Source organism: Monodelphis domestica, chromosome 2 (genome assembly GCF_027887165.1).
Source record: "Monodelphis domestica isolate mMonDom1 chromosome 2, mMonDom1.pri, whole genome shotgun sequence".
In the NCBI taxonomy this organism is placed as follows: domain Eukaryota; kingdom Metazoa; phylum Chordata; class Mammalia; order Didelphimorphia; family Didelphidae; genus Monodelphis; species Monodelphis domestica.
In genome coordinates this window covers 318,886,826-318,899,012 of record NC_077228.1, presented here as the reverse complement: position 1 = coordinate 318,899,012, position 12,187 = coordinate 318,886,826, and the positions used below count along the sequence as shown (strand labels likewise).

The following is a 12,187-nucleotide window of genomic DNA, read 5'->3' as shown; positions in this document are numbered from 1 at the left end:
TTTCAAGCAAAGATGAGGAGGAAATATGCTTTGATGTATAGTGGGGGTAGAGATTTACACCAATATAGGACCTTTGGATAGTCTCAAACAGCCTTTCTCCCAGAATTCTGGCACCTTTTTTCTTGCGTTCCTTTCTTTTGTTCTGCTAGTTCTATACCACTGGTCAGCAGTAAACTCATGTCAGTCTATATTAATTGAACTAATTTTTCTAAATCATTCAGGACATGGCCTATCATATCTCATCCTATGCCACTGCTTACTTTGTAATTCACTCCAAGAACTTACTTAATATCTTTTTATTTAATATCTTTTTATTGGTCCCTTTACTATGATTAGGTCTTGAGATTTCAAGGACAAACTACCATACGGGGGAAAATGTAACATAAACATGGGAATAGTTACATGTTCAATTTTCTTGTAATATAGTACCTAAAGAGAAATAATGTGAAACAAACCTGGAAAAGTAGGCTGGTAACAGACTGTGTAGACCCTTGAATGCCAGGTTAAGAAGTTTATATTTCATCTTAAGACAACAGGGAGGAACTGGAGATCTTTGAGCACAAGAGTGATATGGTTGTTGTTGTTGAATCATTTCAGGAATATCTGACTCTTCATGACCTCATTTGGAGTTTTCTTGGCAAGGACACAAGAGTGGTTTGCCATTTTCTTCTTTATCTCATCTTATAGATGAGGAAAATGAAGTAAACAGAGTTAAGTGACTTGCCTGATCACATCAGTAGTAAGTGTCTAAGGCAAAATCTGAACTCAGGAAAATTATTCTTCCTAAACTCAGAGCTGGAAATCTATCCATTGTACCACCTTGCTGAAATGGTTAGATTTGTGCAAAATGATGATTTTTGCAACACTGTGGTGCTACAGGGGAAAGACTGAAAGTAATTTTGAACAGTTGAAGTTTCTTAATAGTTAACTTGGCATTTCTTTTATTCTCTAAATCTAATTGAAAATTATTTCTTTTCCCTTTCCATTTGTGTTATGTAGGATTTGCCTCTACATGGCATTTTAATCTCTAGAAAGGATACTCTTTAAAGTGAGAAGAAATATTCTAGTGTTTTAGTTTAGACCAAAGGGAATTTAGTGGATTTTAAAAGACTCACCCAATTGTATATACTTATAAGAATACAAATTTTCAAGGATGATAAATGGATATCATAAAGGTTCTATACCAGGCTTGACTCCAAGGGAGAAAAATAGCCAAGGATGGCATCCTTAAACAGTTAAGTATGTATGTCAGGGAGTGAGAGATGTACATTATCAAGAAGAAAGATCTGAAGTTGTTAGAATCCCTAGGCTGATGACTAATGACAAGGACCAAGAGTTGTTATGAGAATAAAATGAGATAATATTTGTAAAGTGCTTCTTAAACCTTAAAGCACTATATCAATGTTAGACCTATTAAATGCTAGCTATTCTCTGGTGGATGAGTACATGATCTCATTTTTCTTTCTTTCCAATCAATGGGACAGGATGTTGACCCCATAGACTTTTTGTCTTTCATTTGTGTTTGGTTCAATAAGCTCAAGTCTTCAATCTACCAGACCAGCCTCATGACACTTACTGTTTATGAGTGTGAGAACAATTGTCTAATTGCATGCAATATTGCTGGCCTCTTTACAATCTGGCAAGTAGAAGCAATTTGAGATATTTTAAGATTTTTGAAATTAATCAAAACAGTTTATTTATGGATTACGAATAATTGGCAATGTTGTTTTATAGCTCAAAGAAAGCATTTTTTAAAATTAGTTTTAGATTTACTTTTTACAAACTGTCGCTATAAGGAGGGAGAAAAAAGGGAAGAGAACATAGGTTGCAAAATGTTAGAAAATGACTATTGAAAATTGTATTAATGTGTAATCTTGAAAAAAATAAAATAAATTCATTGTACTTTTAAACTTACCTTTAAAGTGCTATTTATTTCTTTGCTCTGAAGCTTTGAAACAAGATTTATTCTTCTAGGCTGAATTCCATTTTGAGTAGCAGAAGATAGACTGCATGAATACTGGAAATAGTGTCTATATTGGGTTGCATCAGAAAATTATATATCTTTTAGATGGTGTAGCCGATAGCACACTGGACCTGGAGTCAGGAAGATCTAGCTTCAAATCTGGTCTCAGATACTTATGAGCTGTATGACTCTGGGCAAACAAGCTCAACAGACTTTCACAACTTTGAAAGCCTCCAAGTACCTGTCAATGACTGATTGGTTCTGTTGCTCCAGTACCAGCTGGCTAAATTTGGAAAGATTCACAATATGAGTCATGAATTTCTTACGAATAACAATTATAAAAGTCCATCTACCAGATGACAGAGGTTTAGCTATCTGCTTTCAAAGAAGAAATATCCAACACTGACCATTCTTTTTCCATTTCCTTTGCTGGATTGTCTCCCAAATCATACTTGCTCTCTAAAGTCAGGTATCCCTCGGAGTTCTATCCTGGACCCTTTTCTCCTCTCTCTACATACCAGGGTTAGTAAACCTTTTCCTAGTTTGAGTGCCTAGAGGGCAAATTCAAACAGTCTGCCCCTTCTCCTCCCTCACCCCCCCCCCCCATTACTGGAGAGAGAGGAGGGGAGAAAGTGCTTGCTTTGGGCAGCAGGACAGAGGAATGGGGCATGCAAAAAATACTCCTGGGTGCTGGGAAGAGGAGGAATGGAGCAGGCTCCTCAGTGCTGCTGGTGCACATGTGCTGTGGCTTCCACAACAAGCCTCTATACTATTTCATTTGGTGACCTCGAAAGCCTCCCATAGATTTAATTGCCATTTATTTGTATGTTGATGATTTTCAAATCTACCTAATATTCCCCAAACTCTCTGCTGACCTCTACTCTCACATCTCCAACTGATTTTTTTAGACATCTCAAATTAGATGTCTTGTAGACATCTTTAACACTATGTAGAAAACTGCTCATTATCTTTCTCCATGACCCTTCTCCATCCTACACATTTCCTATTTATTGTAGGGAGTAGCAACATCCTACAAATTGCTCAGGCTTATAACCTAGGAGTCATATTTATTCTTCATTATTTCTCCGCCCCTCCCAATGCAATCTTGAGCCAAGAATGTTAAATTTCATCATTGTAGTATCTTGTGAACACGCCCCCTTCTCTTCTTTGACACTGCCAACACTATAGTACACCTCATATTATTTTAATTGCTTACTGGTGGGTCTACCTGCTTCCAGTCTCTCCTCACTTCAATTCAACCTCACTTCAGCCACTAAAGTGATTTTCCTAAAGTATAGATCTGATCAAAGCCCATTCCCCCCAAACACAAAATTTAGTAAATTCCAGTGGTCCCTTCTTTCCTCCAGAATCAAATATAAAATGCTACACTATATTCTAAGCCCTTTATAACCTACCCTCTTTTGCCCTTCCAGTCTTCCTAGATCTTCTTCCTCACTGGTTACTCTTTAATCTAGTGACACTGACCTCCTGCCAGTTCCACCAATAAGACTTTCCATCTCATGGCTGCAGGCATTCCCTCTGGCTGTCCAATCTGTCTGAAATGCTCTCTTTTCTTTACTACTGGTATTGACTTCCCTAATTTCCTTTAAGTCCCAGTTACAGTCCCACCTTCCACAGGAAATCTTACCTAATCCCTCTTGATTCTAGTGCTATCCCTCTGTGAAAGTTTTCCTATTTATCTCATATATAGTTTGCTTCATATAAATTTGGTTGCATGTTGTCTCCCCCATTTAACAGTTAGCTGTTTGGGGGCAGGGCCCCTCTTTTTGCATACCCAGAACTTTTCACAGGGTCTGCCACATAGTAGCTGCTTCATAGCTGCTTCAGTATTTACTGATTGAAAATTACTTTAAAATACTAAACATTCTCTATGTGCAAAAATAGGCTGTAATACACTAAGGCTCTTGCAAGCTCATTTTAATGACAGAAACTAATAATAATCTCTATTCAAGGTAAACTAGGCAGAGAAACTTGGGACAATACAAGAAATACTACAATTCCTTCAATTGTCAAGTTGAGAACTGATCTAAGGCTTGGCAGTTTCCATGATCCTGACTATGAGTTTTAGCTACAAGGAGAAAAAAAGACCGAGATAGTTTTGCTTCTGATTTTATGGAGTATATCCTCATTACAGAAGTAAAAAAAAAAAGAACAAAAAAAAACCTAAGTTAAGAGCTTAAATCACTAAGACACAAATTTTGATCTGACTAGTGGGTAATCAAGAGATAAGAAACTCTAACCTGGCTTTTAAGTGGAAAGTTGGAGGTAAACAATAAATCAAAGCTTCTGTGTACTTTTTGAGTTGTACTTTTTAGCTAAGAATATACCAGTATTTGTTTTAAAAAATGAGATAGATTAAATAATAGATGTATCATACATATATGATAGAGTGCTCTAAAGGTGTTCTTTCTGTTTAAACATTTAAAAAATATTCTTTGTTCTATGTGCCATTTAATTGAATTATGCTTTAGTAACATAGAAAACTCTTAATCATAGATTATTTTAATTAATTTTAATTTTTTATAATTTTATCATACCCAATAGAATGGGTATTTGTAGAGAAGAACAGAAAAAAGGATTCCACAGGAAACTGTAGGTCTATTATGTACAGTTCATTTTCTTTAGTATGGTATAAAATGAGGTCATTCTGTTGTTTTCAAAGCTATCCTGTTTATCTGGTTTCAGATATTGTCCTTTATTGTGGAATGAAAAGCTTTTTTTCTATTTAAGGAATTTAGTCAACAGTAGATAACAGGAGACTCCTACAATCACATCTGTCTTTGGGAGTGGCTATGCATTTTATGTTCTATAGATAGTTCAAGATCTTTCCTCAAGGAGTCCATAAGGTTCCTTGATTTCCCAGGACCTACTGGAGGCAGAGAAGTGTTTCCTTTTCTCAAGAACTCATTGTAGGATCCTGTTTCACTTAGTATGTCATATCTTTCCAGATTTTGCTTTCTTTTACCTGATTAAGGAAAGGGTAGGTTCCTTCCTCTTACCTTAACTTTTCCATCTTCCCCCAAAATAGTTTCTTTCATGTGTGATATTATTTCAATCAAAATTTAATATTATATCTGTACAAGTACAGGTAGATCCTGATTATCATGAATAATGAATCCCCTGAAGTGGTATTATTCATATTATTCAAATTCACACTGTATTTTTCTATTGGGCTAGAAAGGTATTTCATATAACTTCAAATCCTTTGAATTAAAATAGATGGGACCCCTTCACAGGATTCATTATTCAAACGAACTGCAACCTAGCTTTCCATCTTTTAGGGTATTCTAAAATGTATCCCTCTTTTTCCTACTAGATTTTTATTTCTGGTAGTAAGCTTTCTGACAGCAGTGTATGTCACTAGCAGGCATCTTTTTGTTAAATAGGTAAACACAGGTAAGAACTCACTTTTACTGTTGCTGGGCTTGTCCTTTATATGGCACTAAGAGGCTTTCCTGACCCCAGAAGTTACTTTAACATAGCTGATAAAAATGTCAAGGTTACACTCATTAGGCCATCTATTTTGGTTAAAGAATCATTTCCCCAAATAGACTGTCCATGGTAAATTGGGGAAAAAAAAGCACTATAAGAAAATGAGAATCTCTGTTTTCATGACAAGAAGGTAGCCAAGAAAAGGACACACTATGCTGGAATCAGGGGAGGTTAAGGGCTTTTCTCATATTCTCAAAAGGGTAGTCCTTTTTTACAAGAATTAAACTATGCATTAAGAGTTGATTCTTTAATCTAAATTGAGCTTAGTAATAATGACTACATAGACATATACATAAATGCCTTCCAATTAAGGGAGGTGTCATCTCTGCTATCACATCTCTAGGAGCCTGCTTCACAAATTTGTCTAGAAAGCAATCAATTTTCAGATGAGAAAGAGAGAAAAGGTTCCTCTGTGGATTATTTTGAAAAATAATCACTTCCAATTTGTGAGCTACTTATATTTAGCTATTGAAAGAAAGTTAGCAATTTTGTAGATGAAAACTAAGTTCTTCCAAGTCATCTAACCATTTCATAGTATCAAAAGAACAGTAAATTTGGTTTAAGTATTTCAATATAATAATATAATATAAATTTTAAAAATTCATATCCAATACTCCAAGTATTATATTTATAAGATTTCTTAAATAATAAAACTTGAAGCAAAGGACAAATAAAAGGCTAGAGAAACAGAGAGAGCTCACCAGCCTTATATGCGAAAACGAGAGTGAGGGAGGCATTACCCACAGTTTAAAAACCATAATGTAAAGGATGCACATAAACAGAAAGAGAAAAAGGAACCTTGGGATGAGGGGAGGATTCTGGAAGATGAAGTACAAAGGATACAAAATTTCCACACATACATTATGGAGAAAGTTGGATGTTGAGATTAAAATTATACAGAAATCATCAGTCTCGGGGATCAAACAAAAATTCTTAATGTCTACATCCAATCACTTCTCAAGTTTTGTCAAGTATATTGCCATAACCTCTTAATCTCCCTCTCTCCACTCACAGGTCATCTCTGTTGTTCTAGATCTTCTTAGCTACTGCCAGAATTGTTGTAATAGTATCCTAATTGGTTTCCCTGTCATTCAGGGATTAGAACATCAGGCCTAGGTAAGGAAGAACTGAGTTTAAATCAGACCTCATTCAGTTATTAGCTGTGGACAAATTACTTAATCTCTATTTGTCTCTGTTTTATCAATTGTGCAATGGGAATAAATAATAGCACCTTCTCCCCAAGGTGGCTGGGAAGATCAAATGAGACAATATTAGCAAATTATTATTATATATTATAATATTATATTATATATATTTATATATAATATAATATTAATATTACCTAACTGTCAAAAATAGGGAGTTTCCCATTATTGTGAGTAATGAATCCCACAAAGTACTCAAATGTAGTAAACTTGCACTATTAGGGATTATAATTATGTAAAAATTGGTAATGGAATAGTATAAAATATGCCAGTGAAAATGTGATGCATGAATTTGAATAATGTGATCACTTCACATAATTCATTCTTTGTACTAATTGGGATCTAGCTGCATTCCTGAAGCATTTGTTGTTGTTTAGTTGTTTTTCAGTCATGCCCACCTTTTTGTGATTCCATTTGAGATTTTCTTGCCAGAGATACTGGAGTGGTTTGCCATTTCCTTTTCCAGTTCGTTTTTTTTACAGATGAAAAAACTGAGGCCAACAAAAGTTTAAGTGACTTTACCAAGCTCACACAATTTGTAAGTGTCAGAAACTGAAATTGAACTAAGTAAAAGGAGTTTTACTGACTCCAGGCCAGGCACTCTAACCATTGCTCCAGCTAACTGCTCTTCTTAAAGCAGAGATCTGACTATATTACTTCATACATAGAAATCTTTGGGTTTTGCCTAATGGATAAAATATAAACTTTTCAGTTTGGCATTTAAAGCCATTCACAGTCTGGTTCTAGACTACCTTTCCAGACTTCATTCAAATAACTCCCTTTCATGTATATGTCCTGCATTTAGCATTCTATATCCTGTCTCCATCCTTTGGCAAAGGCACTTCTTCCTCAATTTACCTGTACCTCTTAAAATCGGTGGCTTCTCAGATGATAACACTCATGGGAAGCTTTTTCTGATTTTCCTAGCAAACTAGCTGTTAGTTCTCCTACCTTCTTCAAATTACTATATATGTAGTTACCTCTATAAATGTATTATCACAATCAGTTGTTGCTGCTTTAAAAGAAAGGATAGCTTATGTGTTTTTTTAAGGTGAAGGGACATGATGACTGAATGCCTTAAAATATGCTTATTAATTGATTTATCAAAATAACCACTGTTTTCCCTAAGATAAGAAATAAAACAAAAATTATAGAACTAAATTCAAGCCCATGTAGTATAAAATGAATACTGGGATTTAATGTATATTGAAAGAAAATGGTAAATGTTAAAAAAACAAAACAAAAAAAACCCTTTTCCTTGTTTATTATATTAAAAGCAACATGTCCTTTTAAGACCTGAATGAGGTGATAAAAGATGTAATTATTATGTGCAGAACAGAAAGTATTAGAAGGGAATGTTATGGCATGCTTTGCAGTTCTCTGACATTAAGGCTTTAAAACCTAAAAATGAAAAGAAAAACAGTTTTGAATAGTTTATAAGTCAGACAGACCTGAAGAAGACTTGTTCTAATAGGAATTAGAAATCAGAAATAAGACTGTAGTTCATCAACCTCAGGAATTGTGATATTAGAGAAAAAATATGTAATTTGGGGCCAAATAAGAGAGATTTATTAAGGTTTAAGAACAGAAGGGAAGAAGCACTTGTATAGAACCTACTGTGTGCAAAGAACCATGCTAAATGCTTAAAAAATAAATATCTTATTTGAACAGAAGCAATTGTTGAAATTATGTCTGTAATTTGAGGACATTATGACTCACAGTGTTAGTGAGAGGACTAAACTAATAAAAATTTTTGTTCAATAAATACCCACTGGATTAAGTTAACTTTAAATTCTCTGGATCAATGAGGAAACATATTCCTTATAGCTAGTTTTGCATTTTCAGGCAACCACTTGAAGAAGAAAGGTAGTACAGGACTGATTCAACAAAGATTGTGAGTCATAAGTCTATAATATAGGTTTTCATTTTTAACAGAGGATTCCACTAATCTCTCATTTCTAATTTAATGATTTGAAACTCCCCCATCACTTCTGCTCTGTCTCTTCTCTAATACACCATGAACCAGTCAATAATAAAAGTTCAGCAGATGGTGGGAAAACATGGAAAACAACAGTGTCAGCCTCAGCATCTCCCACCACAAAGAACACCCCAAACTTACAGTCTGTCTTACTTCAGGTTCATTTTAGTCAATTGATATGCAAATTATCTCTGTGTCAGGAAGTCTAGCACAGAGAATGACTTTACAAACTTTGGATATAAACAGTGCAGTTCTTTGTGCTTTGAACTCAAATCTCTACCCCATTCGTCTTATTAAAATTATTAATTGATAAAATGGTAAATGAGCTTTATTGAAGCTTGAACAATTTCTTGAATTGTTTAAATTGATACGGGGAAAAGAGGTGGGATGAAAAGACTACTGTTTAACTTGAATTTTCAAAGACCCAGGGGCAGGCAGATGAAATTAGATAGTCTTGAAAATTCTCCTAGTGACCCCTAGCTCCTGAGAACTTCTGGCTGCAGGCAAGCCATTTGTGAATGCTGATGGCCTGTATCACAACCCTACTCATGAATGTTTAAACTCTTAGTATTGAAAAGTAATTAATAATTGGGAAGCACATATCAGAGGAAGAATCTTGGGTCTTCTTTGTACACTATTTATCAAACACATTGCATGTGACATTGTTCTGAAAGTTCTAAGGTTAATCCTGTGAGGTTCACACCCATGTTTCTATCTTCTTATTTAAGACTTATTTACCTGACCAATACTAAATAAAGGATAACAAAGCTATTTGATATTTCAAATGGTAAAGTACCAACATTCACATCCTCTCTCTCCCCACTGTTTTAAATGCTGAAAAAATTTGGCTTTATAAAAACAAATTGTGATATTTTTATTTTGTATGTTTTGAAGTCTTTTAAAAATCTGACTCAAAAGATTTTGAATATTCATCTAGTTATTAGTTTTATGAATGCAAAAGGATACAAAAGGGAATTAGACAGAAAGACAATAATAGCTAAACGTAGTCAATGTAATTTATATAAAGTGAGTGAAAAAATTTTCATGAAAAATATCTTTTGTAGCAGACATTTGCTCCTAAGGTGAACAAATGCTCTCCCTTTAAATTATTTGCTTTCAAGATTCAAAACAGTGAGGCATAGTGGGAAAAGACTTGGCTCTAGAGGCAGGCACCCAAGATTCAGATCTTCCCTCTGATACTCTATGTAACATGGAGTAAATTAATTAAGTTCTCTGTGCCTCAGTTTCCTCATGTTCAAATATAGGTTTTAGAATGGATATCTCCTGAAGTTACTTTCCAAACTAAATCTACAAACTACCACTCACTTAAATATTTTAGCTGACAGTAGTTTAAAATAGGAAAAAAACCCTATCAATACAATCTGATGCATAAAATCAGTTTACAAGGCAGTAATTCTTAGACACAGTAATATTTATGTGACAATATGAGGACATGAAATGCTATTAGTGGTACAACATCCATTTTGGAGAAATCTATAATAGAAGTATCCATGATGCTAGGGTTAGCCCTAGCTATAATTCTGGTGGTCTGCAGTAAAATGATCAAAAACATATTTCACTTTAAAGCACTTTCTTTTGAGGCATTTTACTCATTAGAATTTTGCTTTAAATAATTTGGAAAGGGAAAAACAATATTTAGAGGATGAGGTTCTTTTTATAATCATGCTAGCTATTATTTGTAGAACATATTGTGGTATGCAAAGCACTTTACAAATTTTATTTTATAATAATCATGGAAGGTAGAAGGTATTATTATCCTTTTTTTTACACATAAGAAAATAGAGGTTGAGAGATTTGCTCAGTCACAACTAGTAGTAACTCCAGGTCTAGCACTCTATCCATTACTCTCCCTAGTTGCCTCCACACAGCTCTAATCCACATTTAGTTATGTTTAATTGTGTTCTTTCTTAATGTTTTTCAACCAATAAAAAAGCATGTCTGACTTTCCTATTTCCATTATTTTGCTCATATGTTTACTTATACCTGAAATGCCTTTCCTCATTTCTTTTGAAAGCCTTATCTACCTTAAAGATTATGCTATAAAGCCATCTCCATGAACTTCCCTAATTCTTAACCCCCATCCAATTCCAAGTGTCTTCATCTTTCTGTAAGAGTGTATTCTATTTTTTCTACTTTTCCTAGGCACTTATCACATTCTGCTTTCTAGTTATTTACCTACATGTTTTCCTTCCCATATGAAAGGGAAATGAGTAATGACCACTATTCAACAAAGCATAATGGCACTCAAATAAATGTAAGAACTAAAAGGTGAACTGAGTTCTCCCATTCAGGCCATGCTAATGCTTTGTTTTAGAAATCTTAGGGAAGAAGGATGCAGGATTTCACTAAGGATGCTTGAAATTCATGACCTAAAGAGAGTGGGTTGTCTGCTTAATATGTCTCCAAACTTAAATATTAGCAAGCAAGCAAGCAAGCATTCATTAAACATCACTAATGTGCTAAGCTCTGTGCGGGGCACCAGGAATACAAAAAACAAAAATGGAATAGGGAGTAGGCATATATTAAGCAACTATTATGTGCGAAGTGCCCAGGTGACAAGGAATCCTTGCCCTCATGGAGCTGGTATATCGTCTCAGGGAGGACAACACATATCTGTGTTGTGTGTACACATACACAAATACACAGTGTAAATGGGCACCTATCTATGAAATATGTAGAAGAGAAATACAAGGTCACTGATGGGGAATGCATTAGTGGTAGGAAAGTCTTCATAAAGAAATTGGTGATTGAGTTAAGTTCTTACTCAAAAGGAAAGATTTTGATCTGATCCAATAATACACATTCTATTGAGATATAAGAAGATATTGCCATTGTCGAAGGGCACAGACTTTTGGTTCTGAGTTTCCTTGCTGACTTTAAAAGAATGAAAATTTAAAAGGCTGTCAACACTTCTTTCATCGCTCTGCTCTATACTTCTTGAGATAATTAAATTTTAAACCAATGTTTGCTTGTGAAATGTACTGAGTGCTTTTGTGAGCACACTGATGAATGCTAAAATATATTTTTTACTATATTATTACAGTTATTCCTTTTTAATGGACCATGCTTTAGTATACGCTTATACAGACAACTTTTTACTCCTCTTGTTTTAAACCAGAAAAAATGCAATATTTGCTTTATAGGCAGATAGTCACAGAAACCTCAGAAATGCATCTTAGTAACTCCTTTTAATACTCAGAAATATAGAAAATATCCTCAGGGTCTAATGGCTTATGAAGTTAGAACTGCCTTTTTGATAGATGTAAGGAAGGTGACAGTCAGGATGCACTGTTTGATAGAAGTACGCAGTCAAGGAGACATGTTATGTAATGAGGAGTCTCACCCTGGAAGGCATTAACCAAGTAGTATGCACATCAGTAAGACACATTAGCAAGCACAGCACCCCCGCTGGAGTCACATATCTGAATAAAGTACTTGATGCAATGAGCTACCTGTCTGTCCAAAGGCTGCTAGAATTGTTAATAAATATTTTCTTTCAGGAATAGC

At 34.6% G+C, this 12,187-nt stretch overlaps 1 protein-coding gene across 4 annotated transcripts in view; it reads right to left on the bottom strand.

Annotated features, from left to right (window-relative positions):
- The window catches only part of ADGRB3 (adhesion G protein-coupled receptor B3), a 954,807-nt gene that overhangs the window by 299,755 nt on the left and 642,865 nt on the right, over positions 1-12,187 (bottom strand). The window lies entirely within an intron of this gene.